This window comes from Triturus cristatus, chromosome 3_1, assembly GCF_964204655.1.
Source record: "Triturus cristatus chromosome 3_1, aTriCri1.1, whole genome shotgun sequence".
In the NCBI taxonomy this organism is placed as follows: Eukaryota; Metazoa; Chordata; class Amphibia; order Caudata; family Salamandridae; genus Triturus; species Triturus cristatus.
In genome coordinates, this window is record NC_140583.1 from 865369174 (window position 1) to 865393630 (window position 24457).

The 24457-nt window shown below is 46.3% G+C and overlaps 1 protein-coding gene and 1 pseudogene across 3 annotated transcripts in view; one reads left to right on the forward strand and one right to left on the reverse strand.

The window, feature by feature from the left end:
* Positions 1 to 24457, forward strand: part of TLK1 (tousled like kinase 1) — a 967987-nt gene that overhangs the window by 180873 nt on the left and 762657 nt on the right. The gene's annotated exons all lie outside the window — the stretch shown is intronic.
* LOC146861203 (uncharacterized) lies at positions 4896 to 6266 on the reverse strand (annotated as a pseudogene).

The following is a 24457-nucleotide window of genomic DNA, read 5'->3' on the forward strand; positions in this document are numbered from 1 at the left end:
AATACATGCGGGAGTACAAACAACAGAAAAACATTGACATTCCTCCCTAGTTATTGAATCTCACTAACAAACCAATCTTTTACATTTGACAGTGATCTTCTGTTACAATAATAACCCTACCTAGCGGGTCTTATCCTAATAAAAACGATACAGACCAGTCAACATCAATTTAACATCATGTCCTTATACATTCAATATACATCTGCATATCATAAAACATATCATCAAATCTGCATATCATAAAACATATCATCAAAAAATACAAATAACAAAATAACTGTGCACGTAAATAATATGGCCTTACTAGAAGCAGCTTCTGTGTCAGTCAGTGACCCTTACTGCAGTGCCCATATAAGCACCAACCACAATAAAGTGCAATTGCTTCACTTTAATGAGCCTCTGTATGCATTATCAGACGGTAACCTGAAGTCATGCAGTCATGAAATTCTACATGTGTTTCACGAAAGAAGTAAGTCAGGCACGTTCAGAGTGTCCATTCTCAGACAATGACTGCATACCTTGCCCTCTGAAGGACAAGAATAGAACACGTGCTTCCTATATACAAATGGCGCACGCACAAAAGGGAAACTGTCACAGAACTACCAAAAACTCATAAAATCCAATAAACCAACCCGGGGAACCTCTTAAAATCCTCATAAACCAGGCGATATCCGTTATCCAGTAGCTAAGTGGACCGACAATATCCAACCTCTTTCCTACCTTGTATTGATGTAGGAGAGCCTCCACTGTATCCACACAGCACTCGGTGGAGCACTTTTTTATTGCTGAAAGAATACGATAGTAAATCGTATCTCTCCTTCTCTTCTACCAGGCCGACCCGTAGCCCCCTGGTAAAGAGGCGCTCTCTGTTTCACTATATACAGAGAGACCCAACAGCAAGCTATACCAAAAAGAATAGCATTGAAAAGACTGCAGACATAACCAGCCTCTCCTTATCCCTTATTCTTTTTACGTTTTTATTGTCTTTCTTCTATGCCTGTTTTCCTACAAAAACCAATGTAAAAATGTAAAATGTAAAAATGTAATACTAAAAAAAAAGAGCTAAATAAGCCCGTGAAAGGCGCAAGACGCAGCCTTCTCCTCCGGGCACTCAAGGCAAAAACAATAGCACACACATCTATATATAACATAAAGGAAACAATAAACCAACAACTTCCTGACCGTACTGTCCAGCTCAGAATTCCATGTCGCACACACAAGCCTCCCCAGTTAAAAAAAACGTCCTTAGCGAGGCCAACCAAGACAGGAGACAGGAAAGAACTGAGAGCTGAGAAAAACACAGAAGCCTCACAAGCGCTCCTTTCATAAACCGTTACCAAAGCGTCACTTCACGTCAGGTAGTCATAGTACTCACCCGAGTGCTTGTACTCAAAGGCTTCAGCCAGAAAGGAGTCACGAGTGCTCAGTCTGCGTCCCCTCGAACCCAGCCGTTACTGCCCCCGTCTGCAGGCACTGCTACTCCGAGTCACGGCACCAAAATGTCGGAGGGAGGATTTATTACAGGACAAGGAAGCTAGGGGCGGTACTCAGAGCCCCGGGAGCTACCACAGAACTGGGCAGGAGAGTGAGTCAGGGACAAAAGGGGCACCTTAATTTGGGCAGGGGTGCCTGGGAACGCTCGCTCTAGAATTGAAGAAAACAGACATGTGAGACATGGAATTTGAGGTAGAACACAATAGCAGTTTAATGAGAAGATGCAACTTCAAAGAAACCGCAAATCAGAGACACAAAATACAGAATTCATATAATCACATGTCCATTCTCTCCGTATCAGATTGCCTGAGAGAAGGAAAGCATTTTAAGAGACAAGTTATACCTAGGAGATATGTTTCAGAGTACAAGAACTCTATTACCTAGGAACTCTCACGTCTACTCTAGAGCTAGCATTCCTGCAATTTTGAATGAAACAAATACATTTTGATCAAATATAAAAAGACACTAAGCATAACAGTACATTTCATATAGGTGAACACAACACAATGCTAAGCAGGCGCAGAAGCAAACACAAGAGCCCCTAAGAACTCTTGGGGAAACCTACGGAATCTGTCTGTCACCTACATACAGACAGCGAGGTAATCCGTTAAGGTGTCTGCGTGCTCTCCTTATATACTAAATTTTGGGCTGCTTCGCACGCAACTCTTACCCAAAAATAAACCTCGTCTGCAGAATTTCGCCAGACATGTCGTCATTTACCCACTTAATGCTGACAATGAACTAGGTGAAAAGGTCAGTTTCTCAGGCCAATCGCTTGTCGTAAATTACACAGAGCAAGCAGAAACTATAAGTAGACATTGTGCGCAAAAGCGAAAAATACAAACAGATATTGTGTTCAAATCGAATATATACATACATAAATCCTCTCAACTTAAGCTCTGCGGTTGCCACTTCCTGAAATGCGGGAAACCTGCCCAGGAAGCAAGTGCTATGCCAGGATGCAGCCTACTGTATGTTGAAGTGTCAAGAGGATGCTGAACTTTTGGTACCGACCGGGTAGGGTGGGGGCTACCAGCTTGGAGGCAGAAAGCTTCGCAGAAAGAGGAACTGAATCTGCGTTGGGTCAGAGTTGGGTCAGACCTGCCATCAGCCTGCGATGCACTAAAATGGCAGAGCCACGGTCAATTTAACAAAGGCCTATATAACATATAAAAGGGCCTACACAGCACGGGCAAGTGGGAGGGATGTCTCAGGACAACTATATGGGACAATCAGTCCCTTTCTCATTTCCCTCCTCTTGTTCATCTTTAATGAACACCATTCGTACAGCATACTTAGCTGGCGGTGGGGGGAGTGGCCATGTGGCGTCACGCGGAGAAAGCCCTCCCTCACTCCTATTCGGGCCTGCTTCTATTTCTCCCTGTGATTCCTCTTTATCCCCAGCCATTATCTCATATGGGTGTACTAAGTCTTTCTTTGAGGGAAGTGGGGGGCTTCCAGGCACCTGGGGCTGATAACACCTACTAAGGGAAGCTTGTGACGCGTTGGACCCAGGGATGGTGAGCTCTACTATGTTCAGCCTAGTTACTTCTTCCCCATCCCCCTGTTCAGTGCGTATTCCAGTGTACTCCCCTGAGCTTGCGTAGTTCATACCAATTACCGTAGAACTGAATCTTTTCACACAATGTATTAGAATCTGTACACCACAACACAACAGCAACAGCACACAAATTATAGGCATCATAAGTTTTAGTACAGCAGACAGCCATGAAGGCATCCAGTCAAAACTGAACAAATTATCAAAAACGTCTGCTTCAGCACCTCCTTCCTCATGCATCTGTCTCCCCAAAGTGTCCAAGTCTTCGATGGCTTTTGTAAGTGTTCCGTTGTCCGCATCATTAGCCAAAATGAAAGTACAGCAGGATTTCCCCACTCTTGCACATACACCACCACTCATCGCAGTCAGCTGATCTAGAACATATCTGTGCTCTAGAACCATAAGTCTCAGAGGTCTCAGTTCTTCTTTCACGGCGTTGAACCCATCACGGGTGTTGTTGACGAGCTGCATCAGTTCGTATCGCGTCACTTGGAGCCAGCGAGCATTGGCTTTTGTCTGGAACATGGGGACAGCGCCCCCGAAGAATAGTTCAGCTTCGTTGAAAAGGAGGAAATCTCTTGGAATCTCGTGAATTGGACCACTCGAGAAGTATTCCTGAAGGCTCCTTTTTCGGTGGTGGAGCAGGGTGACATCACCTGTCATTGGGTGGGTATGGATGCGGGAAATGTTCGATGCTGGTACAACCAGGTGTAGTTCATGCATCATGACCATGGAACACAGTCCTTTCCAGTGGGGTGGCAGCTGCAGATAAATGTGTTCACCGCAGGCCCAATAGATGTCCATGAGGCTGGAGGTGCCGTACTGAAGGTCCGAATTAAAAATTGTGCTGCTGCAGTTTGTGTTGCGGCCCACAGAGATCGTTCCATTACCTAGGAAACAAAGGAGAGGAGACTTTAGCTTGTATGCTTTCTTTGGTTGGTATCTTGTACCCTCATTGAAAGTGTATCTTCTAGTCTCTTGTGCCCATATCTCAGCGCACTCCTCCCCAATCTTCTTATCAACACGATGTGTGTCATTTTCCTTCACAATTGCATCCCCTAAGGAGGCTGCCTTACATACCAAGTCATGTGGGCCATTCCACCTGCCGTTAAAATAAATGTTGGCCTGGAGGCGCAATATTGGCCTCCACTGACAAGGGCACTGGGAATCATTATGGTAGGCTTGGCGATGCACTGGTGAGTGACATTTTGACGGGGGTGTTGGGAAGGCGAAGTACCCTAGTCTCCTAAAGTTGTATCTCCAGACCTCCAACAGGCCGATGGGCATTTCCATACCACGGTAAGCCTCTATCCTCCTCTCATACTCTGATGGATTTGTTATCACTGTAAATGTAACATACTTGTCATCCCACTCTGTAGCATTCACAAACACACCATCTATTGTGGCTGAGTGGAGCTGTATCTGACCATGTATGCGACAAAGAAACAGATGTAGGAGACATTTGGCAGTGGGTGGTGGCACTTCTCTGGGAAATATCAATTTGTCTGCGCCTACAGCATGAGGGATGTGAGAGCACACAAAGCAGGATTCATTCGTGACCTTCCTCCCGACCTCCCTCATGTCTCTATACCACATGTTGTCAAACAGTGCATTGTGAACCCCATTATCCTCTGATATCTTATCAGTGCGCTGGGAGGGGGAACCAGGCATGAAATGCTGGTCATAGGTGAACACAACTGTGTCCTGAAGTTTACTAACCCAGTCTGCTACTGGCGGGGCCACTGCTTGCTTGTGAGTGTTACGTGGCGTATACCTGGCAGGTGCCTTTATGCCTCTGACAATCAATTCACTCCCAACACTTCGCATAGTTGGGTTAGGTGAATATTGTTGACAAATGAGGCACTGATGAACGAAGAGTTGTATCTGCTCATATGCATTGGGGATGAACCACTCTGTCTGCAAAGTTGTGGACATGATATCACGAGGGACATGTGTCGGAAGGTGTAACTGAGTGAGCGCTACTTGTAATAGTGCCTGTGGCATAACTGGCTTCCCTGTCATTGTCTGTCTGTAAATGAAATCTGAGACATCTTGTTGCACTCCTCTCTTCTTCCATAGCTCTTTCTCTTCAGGAGGGGCACTCTCCTGTATCTCTCGTAGGTGTAGTTGTGCAATGATATCATATTGCTGTGTATCATCTATAGTGTATGGAAGTGTTGGATCAGGGGTATCTGAGAGCAACGATTCACTTGTGTCATCTACTGTACTTTGTGTATCTACCTGTACTATGACGGATGCATCTTGAGCAAACAGAATGGGGGCACAGGTATTTTGCTCTGTCACTTGAGATGGTGCAGGTCGGGGCCCTCTGGCAGCTGCTTTAGCAGCCCAATCTGCCATGGCATTTCCTCTGGAAACAAAATCTTGGCCATTTGTGTGTGCAGTACACTTTACTACAGCCACTTCTGCTGGTAATGTTAATGAATCTATTAGTTCCTCAAGTAACTGTTTGTGCATTACAGGTGTGCCATCAGTTTTAAGGAAGCCACGCCTTTTCCATCTCAGGATGCTGGAATGTGTTGTTGTGGTGACATATGCAGAATCTGAGTATACAGTAATCCTCTTATCAGCTCCATGTTTGAGGGCTGCAATCAAAGCTACCAACTCTGCTGCCTGCGCTGAATAATGTGATGGCAATGTTATTTGCTGTACGATGTCTAGAGAGTCAGAGGAGTCTCTCTGTTGTGCTCTGACCACTGCAGCACCTGTGTATCTTATTCCTGTCTCTTGATCAATGGTAGAGGAACCGTCAACAAAGTAAATTACACTATCTGGCAATGGGTCTTCTTTCGCTGTTCCTGACTCATCTGGACAATATGTGGCACAGTCATGACTGTCATCATCAGTGGTGGCAATGGGATGAACAAAGAACGTGGCAGGGTTCACAGTATGACATTTAACAACCTTCAAGGATGGTAATGACAGTATCACTTCATATCCTGACACTCTTTGTGTGGTAAGAGTTGTTTTAGCTTTTTGTATCACTGCGAATACTGCATGCTCAGTGTACAGTGTCAGAGGGGACCCCATGACTATGGGGGTGCTTTTCTCAACAGCAAATGCTGCGGTTGACAAGGCCTGCTCACAAGGATAATGGCCTTTCATTACCGAATCTAACATGCCACTGAAGTATGCAACGGGTTTGTGGCCCATGGGGTACTTCTGGGTGAGGACTGCTGTCATGACCTGTCCATTACAGTGAGTGAATAGATAGAACTCTTTTGTGTAGTCAGGAGAGCCTAACACAGGTGCATTTGTAATCTCATCCTTCAATTTGGCAAAGGCTGACGTCATTTCAGGTGTCCAGTCAATCTTATTATGCCTGTCTTTGGCCGTTTTGACAGCTGTCAGGAGTGGTGCAGTGATGGTGGAATAGTCAAAAACCCATTGTCTAACGTAGTTCACTAGTCCTAGGAACTTTTGCATGTCCTTAACTGACTGGGGTTCAGGAGTGCTTCTTATTGCCTCTACTCTTCCTGGGGTAACTTTTCTCCCTGATGCTGAGATTAGCTGTCCTAGGTACTGTACTTCTTCCTGACAATATTGGAGTTTCTGTTTGTCTACTTTGTATCCTCTCTGTGCCAATGTTGTAAGCAGAGCAACTGTATCCCGTCGGCACTGCTGCTCAGTGGTGCTACAGAGGAGTATGTCATCAACATATTGTAGCAAGGTGCTGTCACATTGGAAATTTGACAAGTCATCTTTGACAACTCTGTTGAATACACTGGGGGACTCACAGTACCCCTGGGGCAGTCTTTTATATGTGAATTGCCTACCTTGGAACGAGAAAGCAAATAAGAACTGGCTGTCTATGTGTAGAGGGACACTAAAAAATGCATTTTTCAGGTCAATGACGGAAAAGTATTTAGTGTCAGGTGGGATGTTGGTAAGTATCACTGAAGGGTCTGGGACGATGGGAAACTCTGGGATCACTATGCTGTTAATTGAGCGTAGGTCATGCACTAATCTCCATTGATTAGTCTTCTGTTTCCTCACCGGAAAAAGGCACGTGTTACACGGCGAGATACAGGGGTATATCACACCTTGATGTAGCAGCGCTTGTATGGTAGGGGCAATTCCCTCCTCTGCTTCCCTAGACAAAGGGTACTGGCGCACTCTGGGTAGAAGGGCACCTGGTTTCAGTGTTACCCTGAATGGCGCAGCTGATTTAATGAGCCCCACATCATTGGGACCTGTTGTCCAAAGAATGCTTGGTACCTGAGCTAAGTCTGAGTCACGGGTAGCATCGAGTACTTCGGGCGGTGTTGGAGTTCTAATCTCAACTGTCACCGACAAAGGCACTGGATTTTGATAAATAATCTCCACTTTGGAATATTCCTCAGGATCTCCAAACAGTTGGTGATCTGAAATATTCCTTACTTGATGTCTAGGTTCAATGAAAATGACACAGGCCCATGTGTGGGCATTGTCGTCTAGTGCTAAGAAAGCTCCATACGTGGGTGTTATTTCAAGACAGTGTATTCCTAGGATCATATTTTTGTCAGGCACAGGCATGTTCTGTGACTGTGGACGAAAAAGGAATTCTTTGGGAAGTTGGACGGTGCGCCCATTCATCTCTGGTGTATTGGCAACAACAATGTGTACCGCTGTGGAGAATGCTTGCTCATCCATTGGGCGGGCTCTTATCTCATCTCTCAGGGAGGAATCCACAGTGACAGCCATCATCCTGCACATCGATGTACCAGGAATGGAACAAGTCATTGTACCGTTCTCTTTAAAACTAATTGTCATATTTAATTTGGCCATGAGGTCTCGTCCCAAGAGATTTACTGGGGACTGTGTTGAGTAGAGCAAGCGTTGCTGAATACATTTACCTCCTATTTCCATTGGTACTGGTTTGGTAAAAGGGACCCTTATTATTGCCCCAGAGAAACCCTGTGTGTCTGCGCTCTGGTTGGAGATGGGCAGTGCTCCTTCCCTGATGCAGGAAAACGTAGCACCTGTGTCAACCATAAAACTATAAGTTTTGTTGTTTATCGTGACATACACAACTGGGTCCTCTCTGATATTTGTGAGGCACGATAACACGGGACACACTAGAGTTGTCTGTGGGCTGTCCTAACTTGAATATCCTCCAGCCTGGTACTGCTGGATGGTGCCCTGTGAAAAGGGATTGGTGGTGGGCAGTATCGTGGCTCCCTGAGGCACAGGAGCTTGCGTCTGTGGCACCATTTGGTACACAGGCATCTGTGGCTGAAGTAGCTGTGGCTGTGCTTGTTGGATCTGGGGCTGCATTTGGGCCATCACAGGTGTCTGTAATTGTACCTGCTGCAGCATTGGCTGCTGTGCTGGGGAAGGATAGGAGTATACTGCTTGGGGCGGCAGCGGCTGCTGCTGCTGGTAGTATTGTACTGGCACTTGAGCTTGTTGTGTATTTCCTCTACCTACTGACCTCCCTTCATCCCGCATCTTCATATGACATTCCCTCACATAATGTCCTGGTCGCTGACAGTAGTAGCACACTCGTGCTCCTGGCTGTGGTGCAGGTCTTTGGAAGCCTAATCCTCTACCTCTCCCCCGCATCCCAGTATTTGCATACCTCATTTGCTCATTACCATAATACTGCTGCTGTTGCTCATTGGTGCATGCCTGTTGTTGCACACCATTATTGAAGGGCTGTGCCTGTAGGTTTGGTGCAGCTACTTGTGTGTTACCTCCTAGTGCAGTCTGGGCATCTTGTGGGAAATTGGTGACAGCAGTCATCTGACTCACTGGTGAAGCCACCATCATTGTATCAGGGGTCTCCCTTTTCTTAAGTTTTTGCTGCACTAATTTAGCTGCTGCATTTTCAATAGCTAACAACCTTTTCTTCTCCTATTCCTGCTCCTTTTTGCAAAAATGAATGATGTGGTGTTGTATCTCTGGCCATGGTTTGCACTCCATGGCTACTATTCCATCTAATTTGTCCTGTACTGCAGTGGGCAGTCCCTTCTTTACTGTGTGGTAAAAGAACCTACAATTACCCCCTGTCACATCCCATTTTTCTCCCAATTCCTGATGCCATTTCTCCTTCATTCGTGAAATGTACTGTGCTGGATCTTCATTGCTTTGCATTGTCTGTGACATCAAAGAGCTGATGTCAGGAACGTCAGGAAACTTCCTACGCAATTCATTCCATAGGGGTGATCTAATCTTATTGAAGGGGTTACCGTCACACTGTGTATTAGTGGTAGACAGTCTTGTGTCAATGCGTGTAAACATGTCCTCTGCATCCTCTCCAATCAAGGAGGTGAGCAGACTTTTTACATCTCCAATAGCCAATGGAACACCTGCAGTGTGTTTCTCAAAGGCCTGTATCCATTTTCCTGCACCCTCTGTGAGAGGTGGGAGTTGTTTCTTTAAATTGTCCTTGTCCATTAGTGACCAAGGAACATAAAGGGGGGGATCTTTAACATTTTTAAATAACAGGGGTAGCTGGCGTGTCACCCCTGTGGGCCTTGTGTTGTCATATCTACGTGCGTATTTCTGCCAAACTCTTAGGCCCTTGCTCATGTAATCGTAATCCCAATCGTCATCTCCTGCCCCCTGCAGAATACATTCCTCAGCTGTGGCCATGTCTTCTGGTTCAAATGACCCATCCCGAGGCCAGACATTCATTTGAGGTGCATTAGCTTCTGTCCAACCTGCTAAATTATCTGAGAATGGATTGACATAATAGTCAGTCCCTTCCCCAAGTATCACTATCTCATTTGGCGTCAGACCATTGGTCGTTGACGGCAATGGCCTGTTAGGGGCCATGTGATGCAGAGTTCTAGATCTTGTTGTTCTTAGCGTTGCAGTACCTGATACATCATAATCTTGTGGGATGTCATCAGGCCGCCCATGGCTACCTTGCACTGCAAGTCTCTCTCTCTCTGTCCTTCTCTGCCTTCTCCATCTTGTTTCTGCCCGTTCGAGCACACTTGGTAGATCAAGATTATCAAGGTCCATCTGTTGTGCATCTGGCCTGCGTGGTGTGACTACTGGAGGCACTACCCGAGGTATGTGTATAGATGGGGGCGTGACAGTTGTTGGCAGAGCTTGCGGTGTACTTGGGTTGATCATCAGAGGAGCTGCTGGGTTACTCTGAGGTGGGGCTGGGGCCATGCTTTGGACCTCCTGATGGAAGTCTATCCATGGCTCCTGCTGTGGGGGGATCATTGGGACCCCACCACTACGTGAACCCACCACCGGGCCTGCAGCTCCGGCCAATTCACTTAGTGTTGGTGGCTGCCTTCTTCTAAATTGGCCTAAGCCACCCATTAGTTCAGTGAGTTGATCCTCTACCCTGTCCACTTGTAATGATAACCGCTGTATTGCTGCGGGGTGGCCAGTGGGACTCCCTGAATGTTGCTCGTGTGACGTGTCCCCTGATTCTCCACCTGTTCCTTGGTGTAAGTTGTGCTCTGTTCTCCATCTACTAATGTCCGCCTCAGTGATTATTTCTGGGCGAGATTGTTCACTATCTCTGTTTCCTCCATTGAATTGTAGCAAGTACTCTTCCTCTCGCTTGGGACCTATGTTAAGGGGTCGCCACCCGTTATGGTGTGCCTGTGTATTGCTATGCTGCTGGCCAGGGGAGAGGAATGGGCCATAGTGTCTAGTCCTTGTCTCTAAGGGCTCGCTATTGTCAGTGACAAATGTAGGCGCTGTAGGGTTAGGCCTAGGAAACGGCAAGTGGGAGCTGTGCTGTGAGTCACCAGAGGCTCCATCACTCTCTGAGCCCTCTTCCTGCTGGTGAGCTGCAGAGTTGGGTGCTGGTGTCAGTTTTATTGTGAATAGCGCATCAATCTGACCTGGCATTCCTGATGTTGCACACTGCACCCCTGGGCTTTGGGAGCTTAGAGTTATCTGGCCCTGCGCATTCCCTGGCATGCTGTTTGGTGAATCTTCTGGGGGATCTGAAGCAGAAATATCCTCATGTCCTACAGCTGCCTGTTCATTTAAATTAGGCTCTAAGTCAGCCTTAACAACTCGCTCTGTATACATGCCATCTGCGTCATAGGCTGGTGGCGGTGCGGTAGGTACTGGGGCCTTTTCATCATTGTCCTTAAAGACTCTCCACAGAGCTAGGGTTTCTTTACGTTTATCTAGTTTGTTCCCAGAGTACTTCCCCTCCAGGAACGTTTGAGCATGATCTAGTACTGCCCTATCGAAGGTACCCTCTTTTGGCCAAGGGTGTAGCATAGTCTGTGTGAGCTTGTGCAGCTCTCCACAATGTTTTCTAATACGCTTCCCCTGAGTAGTAAAATTCTTTATCACGTGTTCTAGTGGTGTTGCCATTATTCTCTAGCGTTGTGTGTATTCAGAAATAACAGTATACCTCCACTGGGTGTCACCTATCAACCTGCCACAGATGTGTTGTTATTTATACCCTAGGGTATTGTGTGGGTTGACTTATTTCTGACCACAAATAAACAATGTTATTCTCTTGGTAACAGGCGGTTCTGTAAGTATCCCCACAGTAATGGGTAATGTGTTATAGGAGGACGTCCCTGTAACTGCTCTATGATACTTAATGAGGGCTGCTGCTGCAGCTGCACATGCAGCTGCTGGGCGTGATGCTCACAAACCAGGGGTAAGTTGGGGTCGTTAAGTGCCTGCAACAATATCCTGTGCTGTTCACAGCCTAATACGTCGCTAGTGACTTGTGTGATTTGTGACCCTTCCTGTTGTTCCAGGTGGCTGTCGCCTGGAGGAGACGGTGTGAATAGAGGGGATGGTGTAAGTGATTCTTGGTGAGCGAGATCAGGGCTCCCCAGCTGGGTTAATGCCGTGGAGGAGTCTCTAGCAGCACACGGCGTCGGAGGGGACACTAGTGGCGGCTGCAGTGTATCTGGAGCGTCTTCCACAGAGGGGGTGCTCTGTGGCAGCTCAAGTACAGGGTCTGGGTTCAGGGTAATGGGTCTATAGGTAGGCACTGGGAGGTGCAGCTGCACTAGATGTAGTGAAGATACCTTTACCTCAGTGCCATGTGCTAGTGTGATTCCCAGCAACTTCCACGCTCTGGCTATCAAGGCACTTTGTCGCCTCCCAAAAGTTGCTATAGTCTGTTCGCCAGGATTGTGCACCGCTATTATTCTGTCATTTAATATGTGCAGAACTATCCCAACTGACTGATGTTCACTATTGCTCATCTGTATCCCTTAGTACTCTATATTAATAAATATCTATATACTGCTCTCCTTATGTGTCAGTAGTCAGGGTGATCATATATTAGCTCGTCCCCCAATGCCTCTTTAATGGTTAAATAAAATGCCTCTTTAATCTCCCGTTTATCTGGACCGTTATAGACTCCTTCTGGTGAGAAGTCAGGAAACTGCAGGGCACCAGGATGTTCACCAAGGCAATAATGAAGGACCTTGCTTCGCAGGGGGTTACGGGGCCAGGAGCTAGTGACCTCAGTCAGTGTTTCTAATCCTGGCACTATCATAGAAATTTGCACATATATGGTGTCTGCGGTTCTATAAGTTCTGTAACCAAATATTCTATTCATCTGTGTACCTATGCTGTACCTCAAACCTTAGTGACACCTAGTTAATGTTAGCAGCACTAGAAATGTTCAATGGTTTGGAAAAAAGGCAGCACTAAATAATATACTTGTAACAATTGTGGCGCAAAAACATTCCAAATACAAAACACAAAACTTTCAATAAAACAAAAATCACTACGGTTATCAGTGGCAGATCAATACATGCGGGAGTACAAACAACAGAAAAACATTGACATTCCTCCCTAGTTATTGAATCTCACTAACAAACCAATCTTTTACATTTGACAGTGATCTTCTGTTACAATAATAACCCTACCTAGCGGGTCTTATCCTAATAAAAACGATACAGACCAGTCAACATCAATTTAACATCATGTCCTTATACATTCAATATACATCTGCATATCATAAAACATATCATCAAATCTGCATATCATAAAACATATCATCAAAAAATACAAATAACAAAATAACTGTGCACGTAAATAATATGGCCTTACTAGAAGCAGCTTCTGTGTCAGTCAGTGACCCTTACTGCAGTGCCCATATAAGCACCAACCACAATAAAGTGCAATTGCTTCACTTTAATGAGCCTCTGTATGCATTATCAGACGGTAACCTGAAGTCATGCAGTCATGAAATTCTACATGTGTTTCACGAAAGAAGTAAGTCAGGCACGTTCAGAGTGTCCATTCTCAGACAATGACTGCATACCTTGCCCTCTGAAGGACAAGAATAGAACACGTGCTTCCTATATACAAATGGCGCACGCACAAAAGGGAAACTGTCACAGAACTACCAAAAACTCATAAAATCCAATAAACCAACCCGGGGAACCTCTTAAAATCCTCATAAACCAGGCGATATCCGTTATCCAGTAGCTAAGTGGACCGACAATATCCAACCTCTTTCCTACCTTGTATTGATGTAGGAGAGCCTCCACTGTATCCACACAGCACTCGGTGGAGCACTTTTTTATTGCTGAAAGAATACGATAGTAAATCGTATCTCTCCTTCTCTTCTACCAGGCCGACCCGTAGCCCCCTGGTAAAGAGGCGCTCTCTGTTTCACTATATACAGAGAGACCCAACAGCAAGCTATACCAAAAAGAATAGCATTGAAAAGACTGCAGACATAACCAGCCTCTCCTTATCCCTTATTCTTTTTACGTTTTTATTGTCTTTCTTCTATGCCTGTTTTCCTACAAAAACCAATGTAAAAATGTAAAATGTAAAAATGTAATACTAAAAAAAAAGAGCTAAATAAGCCCGTGAAAGGCGCAAGACGCAGCCTTCTCCTCCGGGCACTCAAGGCAAAAACAATAGCACACACATCTATATATAACATAAAGGAAACAATAAACCAACAACTTCCTGACCGTACTGTCCAGCTCAGAATTCCATGTCGCACACACAAGCCTCCCCAGTTAAAAAAAACGTCCTTAGCGAGGCCAACCAAGACAGGAGACAGGAAAGAACTGAGAGCTGAGAAAAACACAGAAGCCTCACAAGCGCTCCTTTCATAAACCGTTACCAAAGCGTCACTTCACGTCAGGTAGTCATAGTACTCACCCGAGTGCTTGTACTCAAAGGCTTCAGCCAGAAAGGAGTCACGAGTGCTCAGTCTGCGTCCCCTCGAACCCAGCCGTTACTGCCCCCGTCTGCAGGCACTGCTACTCCGAGTCACGGCACCAAAATGTCGGAGGGAGGATTTATTACAGGACAAGGAAGCTAGGGGCGGTACTCAGAGCCCCGGGAGCTACCACAGAACTGGGCAGGAGAGTGAGTCAGGGACAAAAGGGGCACCTTAATTTGGGCAGGGGTGCCTGGGAACGCTCGCTCTAGAATTGAAGAAAACAGACATGTGAGACATGGAATTTGAGGTAGAACACAATAGCAGTTTAATGAGAAGATGCAACTTCAAAGAAACCGCAAATCAGAGACACAAAATACAGAATTCATATAATCACATGTCCATTCTCTCCGTATCAGATTGCCTGAGAGAAGGAAAGCATTTTAAGAGACAAGTTATACCTAGGAGATATGTTTCAGAGTACAAGAACTCTATTACCTAGGAACTCTCACGTCTACTCTAGAGCTAGCATTCCTGCAATTTTGAATGAAACAAATACATTTTGATCAAATATAAAAAGACACTAAGCATAACAGTACATTTCATATAGGTGAACACAACACAATGCTAAGCAGGCGCAGAAGCAAACACAAGAGCCCCTAAGAACTCTTGGGGAAACCTACGGAATCTGTCTGTCACCTACATACAGACAGCGAGGTAATCCGTTAAGGTGTCTGCGTGCTCTCCTTATATACTAAATTTTGGGCTGCTTCGCACGCAACTCTTACCCAAAAATAAACCTCGTCTGCAGAATTTCGCCAGACATGTCGTCATTTACCCACTTAATGCTGACAATGAACTAGGTGAAAAGGTCAGTTTCTCAGGCCAATCGCTTGTCGTAAATTACACAGAGCAAGCAGAAACTATAAGTAGACATTGTGCGCAAAAGCGAAAAATACAAACAGATATTGTGTTCAAATCGAATATATACATACATAAATCCTCTCAACTTAAGCTCTGCGGTTGCCACTTCCTGAAATGCGGGAAACCTGCCCAGGAAGCAAGTGCTATGCCAGGATGCAGCCTACTGTATGTTGAAGTGTCAAGAGGATGCTGAACTTTTGGTACCGACCGGGTAGGGTGGGGGCTACCAGCTTGGAGGCAGAAAGCTTCGCAGAAAGAGGAACTGAATCTGCGTTGGGTCAGAGTTGGGTCAGACCTGCCATCAGCCTGCGATGCACTAAAATGGCAGAGCCACGGTCAATTTAACAAAGGCCTATATAACATATAAAAGGGCCTACACAGCACGGGCAAGTGGGAGGGATGTCTCAGGACAACTATATGGGACAATCAGTCCCTTTCTCACTCGCCCATCTTTTTCATCCCTAAAAGAGAAGGAGGTCTAAGAGCATGCCTGGACTATCGCGCCTTAAACAAGGTAACGATAAAGAACAGATATCCTCTTCCACTCATCTCCAACCTCTTAGATCAAGTTTGCAAGGCTAGAATCTTTATCAAACTGGACCTTAGAGGTGCGTATCATTTGATTCGCATTCGGGAAGGAGATGAGTGGAAGACTGCATTCCGTACCAAGTTCGGCTTATATGAATACTGCATAATGCCTTTCGTCTTATGCAATGCCCCAGCCGCCTTTCAGTTTTTTATATATGAAGTCCTGAGGGAATATCTAGATGTATTCGTAATAGTTTACATCGATGATATCTTGATCTACTCTCAAACTGAACAGGAACATACCAAGCATGTAACCGCAGTTCTCCGGTGTTTACAAGACAACCATTTGTTTGCCAAATTAGACAAATGTCTATTCCACACCACCAAAGTAGAGTTTTTAGGGTTCGTCATCTCCCCTGAGGGGATACAAATGGATCCGTCCAAGGTGTCAGCCATAACCAAATGGTCGAGTCCTCAGAATGTGAGAGAAGTACAGTCCTTCTTAGGATTCGCCAATTTCTATAGGAGGTTTATTGATCACTTCTCAGACCTCATCAGTCCTATTACTAGACTCCTTAAGAAAAACGTGTCTTTTATGTGGGACGATGCTGCAGAACAGGCCTTCCAAACATTGAAAAGCAGATTTACTTCAGCCCCCATTATACGCCATGCAGACGAAACACGACCTTATTTCATTGAAGCAGACGCCTCCCAATATGCGGTGGGAGGGGTGTTGTCTCAAAGAGACCCAAAGACTGGGACGCTTCACCCCATAGCGTACTTCTCAAAGACTCTTCTACCAGCAGAGCAGAATTACACTATCGGGGAAAGAGAGCTTTTGGCCATTAAATTGGCCTTTCAAGAGTGGCGTCATTATCTCCTTGGTTCCCCTCATGTAATCACAATCTATTCAGATCATCGAAACTTGCAATTTTTCAGATCTGCTAGAGCTCTTACTCCAAGACAGATGCGATGGGTTTCTTTCTTTTGCGAATACGATTTTGTCATCTCATTCCGCCCTGGAGCAAGACATGGGAAGGCTGATGCATTGTCTCGGCTGGGTAAAGAACAGAAAAACACAGTTGACACACCATTACCTATCATCCCGGACAGTAAAATAGTAGCGATAGGAGACATACACAAAAGGATGTCTGACTCATTTTTCGAGAAACTCTCTGTCGCATATTCCACATTATCACCAGAGGAATGGTTATCTGACCCCCTTAATAAAATCGAGAACGATTTGTATTACCATGATAACTGAATATATGTACCCTCAGAGGAACTCCGTAACCTCATCATACAATGGTGTCATACTCTACCTTTAGCGGGACATCCTGGAAAGGACAAGACGCTTCAAATGTGTAGAAGGTGGTTCTGGTGAAAGGGAATGGCGCAAGATATACACACTTTTGTGGGGGCCTGTCCCACGTGTGCCCGCCAGAAACCGTTACATTGTGCACCTGCAGGACTATTACAACACCTACCAAATCCGCCAGCCCCCTGGTTCTCTATCAATCTTGATTTCATCACTGACATGCCGGCCACAAGAGGTTATACAACAATACTAGTTGTAGTAGACATGCTCTCCAAGATGGCACATTTCATTCCACTAAAACTGGTGCCCAAGGCCAAAGACCTCGCAGAGGTGTTTATAGACCAGATTGTGCGATTACATGGCTTACCATCTGTCATAGTGTCAGATAGGGGTCCCCAGTTCATCTCCAGATTCTGGCAAGGGTTGTGTCAGTCATTACAGATAGATCATCGTCTTTCCACAGCATACCATCCTCAAACGGATGGCCAAACAGAAAGAACCAATCAGACACTAGAGCAGTATCTCAGGTGTTTACTAAGCACCCTTACTAGTGATTGGGTTAAAGCACTGGCAGTAGCTGAATTTGCTTACAATAACTCCACGCATTCTGCTTCCAAGGTTTCTCCTTTTTTCTTCTCCTATGGATATCACCCTAGATCCCTACCTCTTCACCTTCCGTCCTCTTTGTCGGAAATACCTGCTGTTACAGAACACCATGCCCATCTACAGACTATATGGAATCAGGCTAAAAAGGAGTTGCAAGAGGCGAAGGATTACATGAAGACACAAGCTGACAAACACAGACGAGAGGTTCCTGGGTATAAAATAGGAGTTCAGGTTTGGTTAGCCACCAAGAACATTCGTCTAGCAGGGGCCATGAAATTGCAACCCCGTTATATTGTCCCATTTAAGGTTGTACAACTCATTAACCCAGTAGTGGTGAAACTAGATCTACCCCAAGAAATTCAAGTGCATCCTGTCTTTCACATTTCCTTGCTTAAACCTTATGTAACCCCTTCCTTTCCTGAACCTCCACCCCCTCCTCTTATAGTGGAAGGGGAAGCAGAATATGAAGTGAAACGCATAGTAGACGCCCGGAGACATAGAGGTAAACTACAATACCTCATAGATTGGGTGGGGTACAGTCCAGATGATAGAACCTGGGAACCAGCTGAAAACATACATGCTCCTTTGTTAATTCGTAGATTTCATGCCTTACACCCCGATAAACCACGCCCGGTTCGGCGACCTTTAGGGGGAGAACTGTTACACACCTAGCTTCTTGTACCTAGTCTTCGACCCACATCTCACTACACTACTAGTACCACAATGCATCTGGGTGGGTGAGCAGACTGTGAGAGATATTACTACACTACTAGTACCACAATGCATCTTGGTGGGTGAGCAGATTGTGTGTGATCTCACGCTGCCTAAGAAGGTATCAGCTGACCCTGTGTTTAAATGAGACCCGCCCCTAACACTAATTGCTTGGCTTCTTACTACTGTTGGAACCTGCCTGTCCTGAATCATCGTGACTCTCCGGACTCCTGATCTCCTGTGTTGAGCGGTACTTACGTTGGGACGCCAGCGATCATCGCATTTGCATGTCTCCTTCCTTGCGCTAGGAAGCGCCGACTTGAAAACCTCTTGTGTGAGACTGTTGAACTTTTGTTTTGGGGCGTTATTCTCCTTCCTAATAGAGAACGCGCAAGCCTGTTGCTGCGAGTAAGCGAATTGTCCTTTGCCGATTCACGCTCCCCCGGACTTGCTGAAAGCTTCTGCCCGCTGGGATAAGTGCCTCCCTGCTGGGTTCAATCATCATTGTTTCGTGCATGAAGGCGCCTGACCTTCAGAATAGCTATGGAAGAAAGACTTCTTTAACTTTCCTTTCGCTAGGAAGCTCTGACTCACCTTGAAACTATTATAATCCTTCTTGGGAGAGAATACAAAGAAAACTTCTATGTTTTGTGGGATAATCTGATTCAGCCTGATAAGAACGGAATAGTGACTTACTGTGCTGAAAGAGAAAATTATTTACGGAAGCTGCTGCTGTTTTACTTGTGCCTTTCACTCGTACTGGGACAGAATGTGTCCAGCAAGGGTGATTGCTTCCTCTTATTTTTTGGATTGCGACGTCTCATATTATGCAGACTTCCTTCTCAGTTAAGGTGAGTGTGGGACCACACACAATAAGAGACATATGAAGTCTAGTGATTAGGATTGCACACATTGGATTGCTGTATTAGTGAATTCTTGTTTACCTTCTGTTTCTCTCCTTTATACCCTGCAGTTTATTCACCTGAGTTTCCTTCCTGTGACAGAAAACGTTGTGTCTTCTCCCTGGAGGTCCTGAGTTGTCTCTTCTCTCCCTAGGGGTACGAGTGACCTTCCTGTTGCTCTATGAGTAGGAGCTGACTGTACCCTAGGGGAGAGGTGGGATCCTATCTTCGCTCCTGAGGATAACGGGTGGTGGAGACACCCCTTAGACCTGACACCTGGGACCCATGGCACGGTGAGCTCTCTCAACAGAAAACACCTTGGACAGACCAGCTACGAACAAGTCATGTAGGAGCTCTTCGACATATGTTTCCATTTTGGACAGTGCTGTCGTCTCTAGAATCCCGGTAATTCGAATACTGTTGCGTCGGGACCTGGCTTCCAGGTCCTCATTCTTGGCCCTTATGTGGGTGAGCACCCTGGCCATGCTCGATAACTGTTCTTTTGTCTCGACCTGAAACTCCTGCTGCTCAGTGTTCCAGTTCTCTAGTTGATCTAACCGGGTCTCATGCGTGTCCACCTGTTTTTTAACTTGATCTAGTTGTGCGGTGAGCACGTCAAGCTTTGTATCGATTGTTTTGAGGCTTGAGCGCATTTCCAATAGTAGTGATCTAAGGTCCTCACCCTGATCATCCGACTGATCACTCAGCGGCCTGTCCGAGCTCGCCTCCAGCTCTGCGTCCGTCAATCTGGTTTGTCTTTTGGCTTCGAAGGTTAGCTTGGCCTGCTTCATGTCGTGCTTGGCCATGGTAGAATAGGAGGTGGAGTTGTGAGGTACCTGATATATCCTACTACTATCTCAGTGTACACCTGCAGGTCAGTCTCTCATTGCGTCCTACAGTTCCTGGGGTTAGGGCCAACCGCGATGCAGACCCTTCCACTTCTGCCCTTTCACCTGACAGGGAATGTCCCACGCGCAACTTGGCCACTGTAATTTAAACACTTCAAGCAATGACCAGCAGCGCGCTGTTCACGGGGGGTCAGAACTAGTAGCAGTGTGATATTTGCCCCGCTATACCTCAAGTGGTCTGTAGCGTGAGAGTGTCTCTTACATCCAGGGGGGCCAATGAATGTAGATCAAGGTTGCCCCGTGGCCAGCCTATAGAGTTCGTAGGCCCCAGTCAGGCACTCACTCACAGTCTGATGGGAGGAAGCCCGCACACCCAACTCTGACACATCTGGGCACCGGGCCGCCCACAAGATCCCCAAGTCAAGGCCCTCGGTCCCAATAAAGATATCAAAGCGCCTCCCAGCCGGTGACAAAGCAATCTCACGCAGTATTCTGCCCCAGCATGAAGCGATGGCTCCCTCGGCAGTGTAGACGTCCGCTCGTATGGAGATAGGGCCCGCCCCAGGCAGCCACTACCGCACCTCTCACCTCCGGTCTTCACCGCTCAGCCATGGCTGGTGCAGGGATCATTTCAGGACATCCCGCCTCCGGCACTCCCACGATCAGTCGCACAGACGACTTAGCCGCAAACTGGAGTTCGCACGCTCAGTGCCAGCCACCAGGTCGCCCCGTGCCTCTGGCCGCCTCCAGCTGGCCATCTGTAGCCGCGAATCTCACACAAGATGGCGGCAGGATTCCTCGCCGGCCCGGGGCACAGCCCGGTAGGGCAGATCTCAGCCAGATGGCAACTTCACGGAGCGCCCAGCATACAGCCACCTCCTCGGTAAGAGAGCGCCGATACTCAGCTATGTCACTGTGCGCTCGCCCTCCTGCGTCTCATACCACTCTCTCTGGTTCCGGGTCTCCAGGCCCAAAACATGATAGACGTGCCAGCTTCCTCGGGCCTTTCCGGCCTCTTCACTGAAGGGGTAAAGCCAGAGAACGGCTCTTTCGCCTCTGTGGCACAGTGGTACAGGGCAGATGGCTCTCCTGTACCGCGGATTAATTAAGGCTTGTGACACGGACTGCAAAGCACGCTCAGCAAGCGGCCATCTTGCAGTGCGGCTAGACCACGCCCCCCGACTGTGCTGTCTGGGAATTGGTTACAAATCTCAGGAATTCTATGGACTGGGTTGGGATTAGAATTGACTTGGAGGAGTTGATGACAAACCCCAGATCCTGTAATAGAGACACTGTCATCTGTAGGTGGAGACCTGCCAGGGACGATGACGTGGCCATGATTAGAATGTTGTCTAGATAGATTATCAGACGTATACCCTGTTCTCTGAGGTGGGCCACTACTGGTTTCATCAACTTGGTGAAGCACCAAGGCGCCGAAGAAAGACCGAAAGGAAGGACCAAATATTGCAGCCATCTGTCCTTCCACCGGAATTGCAGGAAACGCCGGTGTGGAGGAAAGACAGGCACTGTCAAGTATGCGTCCTTGAGATCCAAGCGGACTGTTCACTCTTGTTCCCTCAACAAATCTTTCAACAGATGGATGCCCTCCATCTTGAAATGTCTGTAACTGACAAACTGGTTGAATTCTTTCAGATTGAGAACTAACCTGTGTCCACCTCCTCTTCTGTACCAGGAAGACATTGCTGCAAAAACCCTTGGGGCTATTGTCGCAAAAAGCCATCGCGTTTTTCTGAAGAAGGTCTGTCTCGTGTTTCTGTATCTATAAAATTGCTGTCTTGTTGGGAAAAACACAGCTGATGAGGAGGAAAGTCTTGTACTGGGGTCTGATAGAAGTCTATGTGGAAACCTTGAATGGTTAGCAGGACCCACGCATCTTGTGTAAGTGCTGCCCATTTGTGTAAGAAGTGACAGACAAGACCCCCCAGAAGAAAAGAGGAAGAATCTAGAATTCTTACCTGAAGTAATCTGGAGTACGAAACCTGCTCTCTGTTTGACCTGATGGAAGCGATGGATAGACAATCTTCTTGTAGGATAGAAGGTGCTGCCTCTAGTGCTATCTTGCCAGTCTCTTCCAGGGGTGTGGAAATTTTTCCAAAATCTACTTGGCCAAGGGACAAAATGTTTCACCGATCTTCTTGTCCTGGGAAGGTAACTGCTTGCCCAGCCTATTCCATAAATTACTAAGGGAGGTCTGCACGAAGAGAACCTGCACTGCAATCAGTGCAACATACTTTGCAATATATATTTCAAGTGCAAGTCCAATTATGCAATGCATGGTCATGCACCCTTAAATGCAGCTGTTGTAGGGTGGCTGTACAGCATGTGTGCAGATGTGTCAGTGTGCACTGCACCCAATTATCAACTAATTTGCATGTAACACATTTTCATATTAAGAGAAATAGTACCTAAAGGCAGAGTGCAGACTTATAATTTACTACATTTCTGGAAGTGTTTTTGGCACAGACAAGACTTTGTCGAAATATGAACCTGTAGGATAGAAGGGTGTTCATCATAGGGCAAACTCATAGCTGTCCAGCTTCAAAAATACTCAGATGTGATGCTCTGATAAACTTGTGAATGGGAATAGCTGCACTTCTTGGCAGAGCTTACGAACGGTTCATGGGGCAGCAAAATCAAGTAGCAGATGTGCTGCGGCTCACTGAGGCAGGATACTTAAGTACAAATACACAAGAGGCAGTAATAGGCAGTTAAATCAATCTCTCCTTTTACACTTCTGGTCAGGTATGATGTGTTTATATTATTGGGCACTCACCGCTACATCTCTACATTCTTCTACCACACAAAGAGCATATGCAGCACTGGCAGTAGCAGTACAGGGTTCTCTCTTGCATATAGTAATGGCAGCAGCTTAGTAAGCTACCCTAACATGAAAAAGTGCAGCTCACCAATTGATGTTCAGGTTTGTCTCTCTCAGATCTGTAGGACATGTAGCAGCAGTGATATCTTTATACTCACACAGCTGGAAAGCAAGCGTTAGTTTCAGAGAGAAGGGAAGGATTGTTAGTTTGAAAAGACAGTAAATGTAGAAGTGCAGAGCTGAGCATCATTGAGACGGGGGCTAGTGAGTAACTGCAACCACTCAAAATGTCATGTCACACCTAGCAAGGATGCCCAGGCTCAGTCACAGTAGAGTTGGAAACTTTGTCCTGACCTCTTGGATAGTCAAATGGTATCTGGTGAATGAAGTTTGTTTATTCTTCAGCGGATTTAGATCCAATAATAGCTGAACAAACACCCAACACCCAAAGCGCCGCTACTTTATTTTACTTTCATCTCATGACATATCAGGGCTGGTGGCTTAGTGGACTAATGCGTCCACTGTAGGGCTCTGTGTTTGACCTCATGGTCACAGGTTCAAATCCTGCTGGGTCCACTCACCCTTTCATCCTTCTGAGGTCGATAAAATTAGTAACATTGAGTTGGGTAACAATAAACAAATGTTATTCAGCGCCAAGATACCCTTCTGGGTGAACATGTGCTTTAAAAATGCACATTAGGTTATCAAGCCAGGACACAGGCGTAAACACTGAGGCACGTTCCCTGCACCTCTTGCACTGCATATGGTATAAAGTCCGAGTTCAGGATTCTTTCCTTTCACCTTTAAAACTGGGAAAGCTTCAGAATCTGCTTCATCTGTGAAAGGAAAGCACCATGCTTGTCATGTGAGCCTGGTGTGGGCATTTATATTTTGCAAGGGTATTAACGTGCTTTTCATGAGCACCAGTTACATTACACAAGGTCATGAGCATTTGTTATTAGGCCAGAGCAGATTAAGTGATCTGCCCAGAATCACAGGATGTTTAGCAATGCTGAGACTTGAACCTGGTCCCCAAGGTTCAAAGTCGGCAGCTCTGGCTGTAACTGGGGATTTGGGAGCTGGGTGGGTATGTGTGTGTGAAGGGCATAGGGATGGTGGTTGGTAAAATGGTGGGGCAGTCCCACTCTCTCTTTAAAATAAGGGGACTCTTTGCTCCCTTCTTTCAGTCTGGAGTCTATGACAGGAGGCCCTCCGCCTACCACTTCTCCTGCCCTGCTCTCCAAACCCCATGGCAGCAAGTCCTGAATACTGTATTCAGAGGGCAGTGTGAGTGCAGCAGTGGTATCAGGCACAGCCTGTGAGCTGTCTACTCAGTGGTTGAAGTGCATTAAAAAAAAAGTATGGGAACTGTGATGCTGCATGAAAAGGGGGAGGCAGGGTTAGAGAGTCTGTGGGGGGGGTCAAAGTAGTGGCTAAAAAAAACCCAAATATTTTCTAACTTTTTGTGGTCTTTCACCTTCAGGTAACTACATGTATAATAATGGACAGCTTTAGTTGAAATGAAAGTTACGTTAATCAGTGGGATGAAACCTCTATTAGTCCATGCACTGACCAACCCATTAACATTTAGCACAACAGGCAGGAATCTCTCTGACCGTCCTAGGCACTGGCACCACATGTGC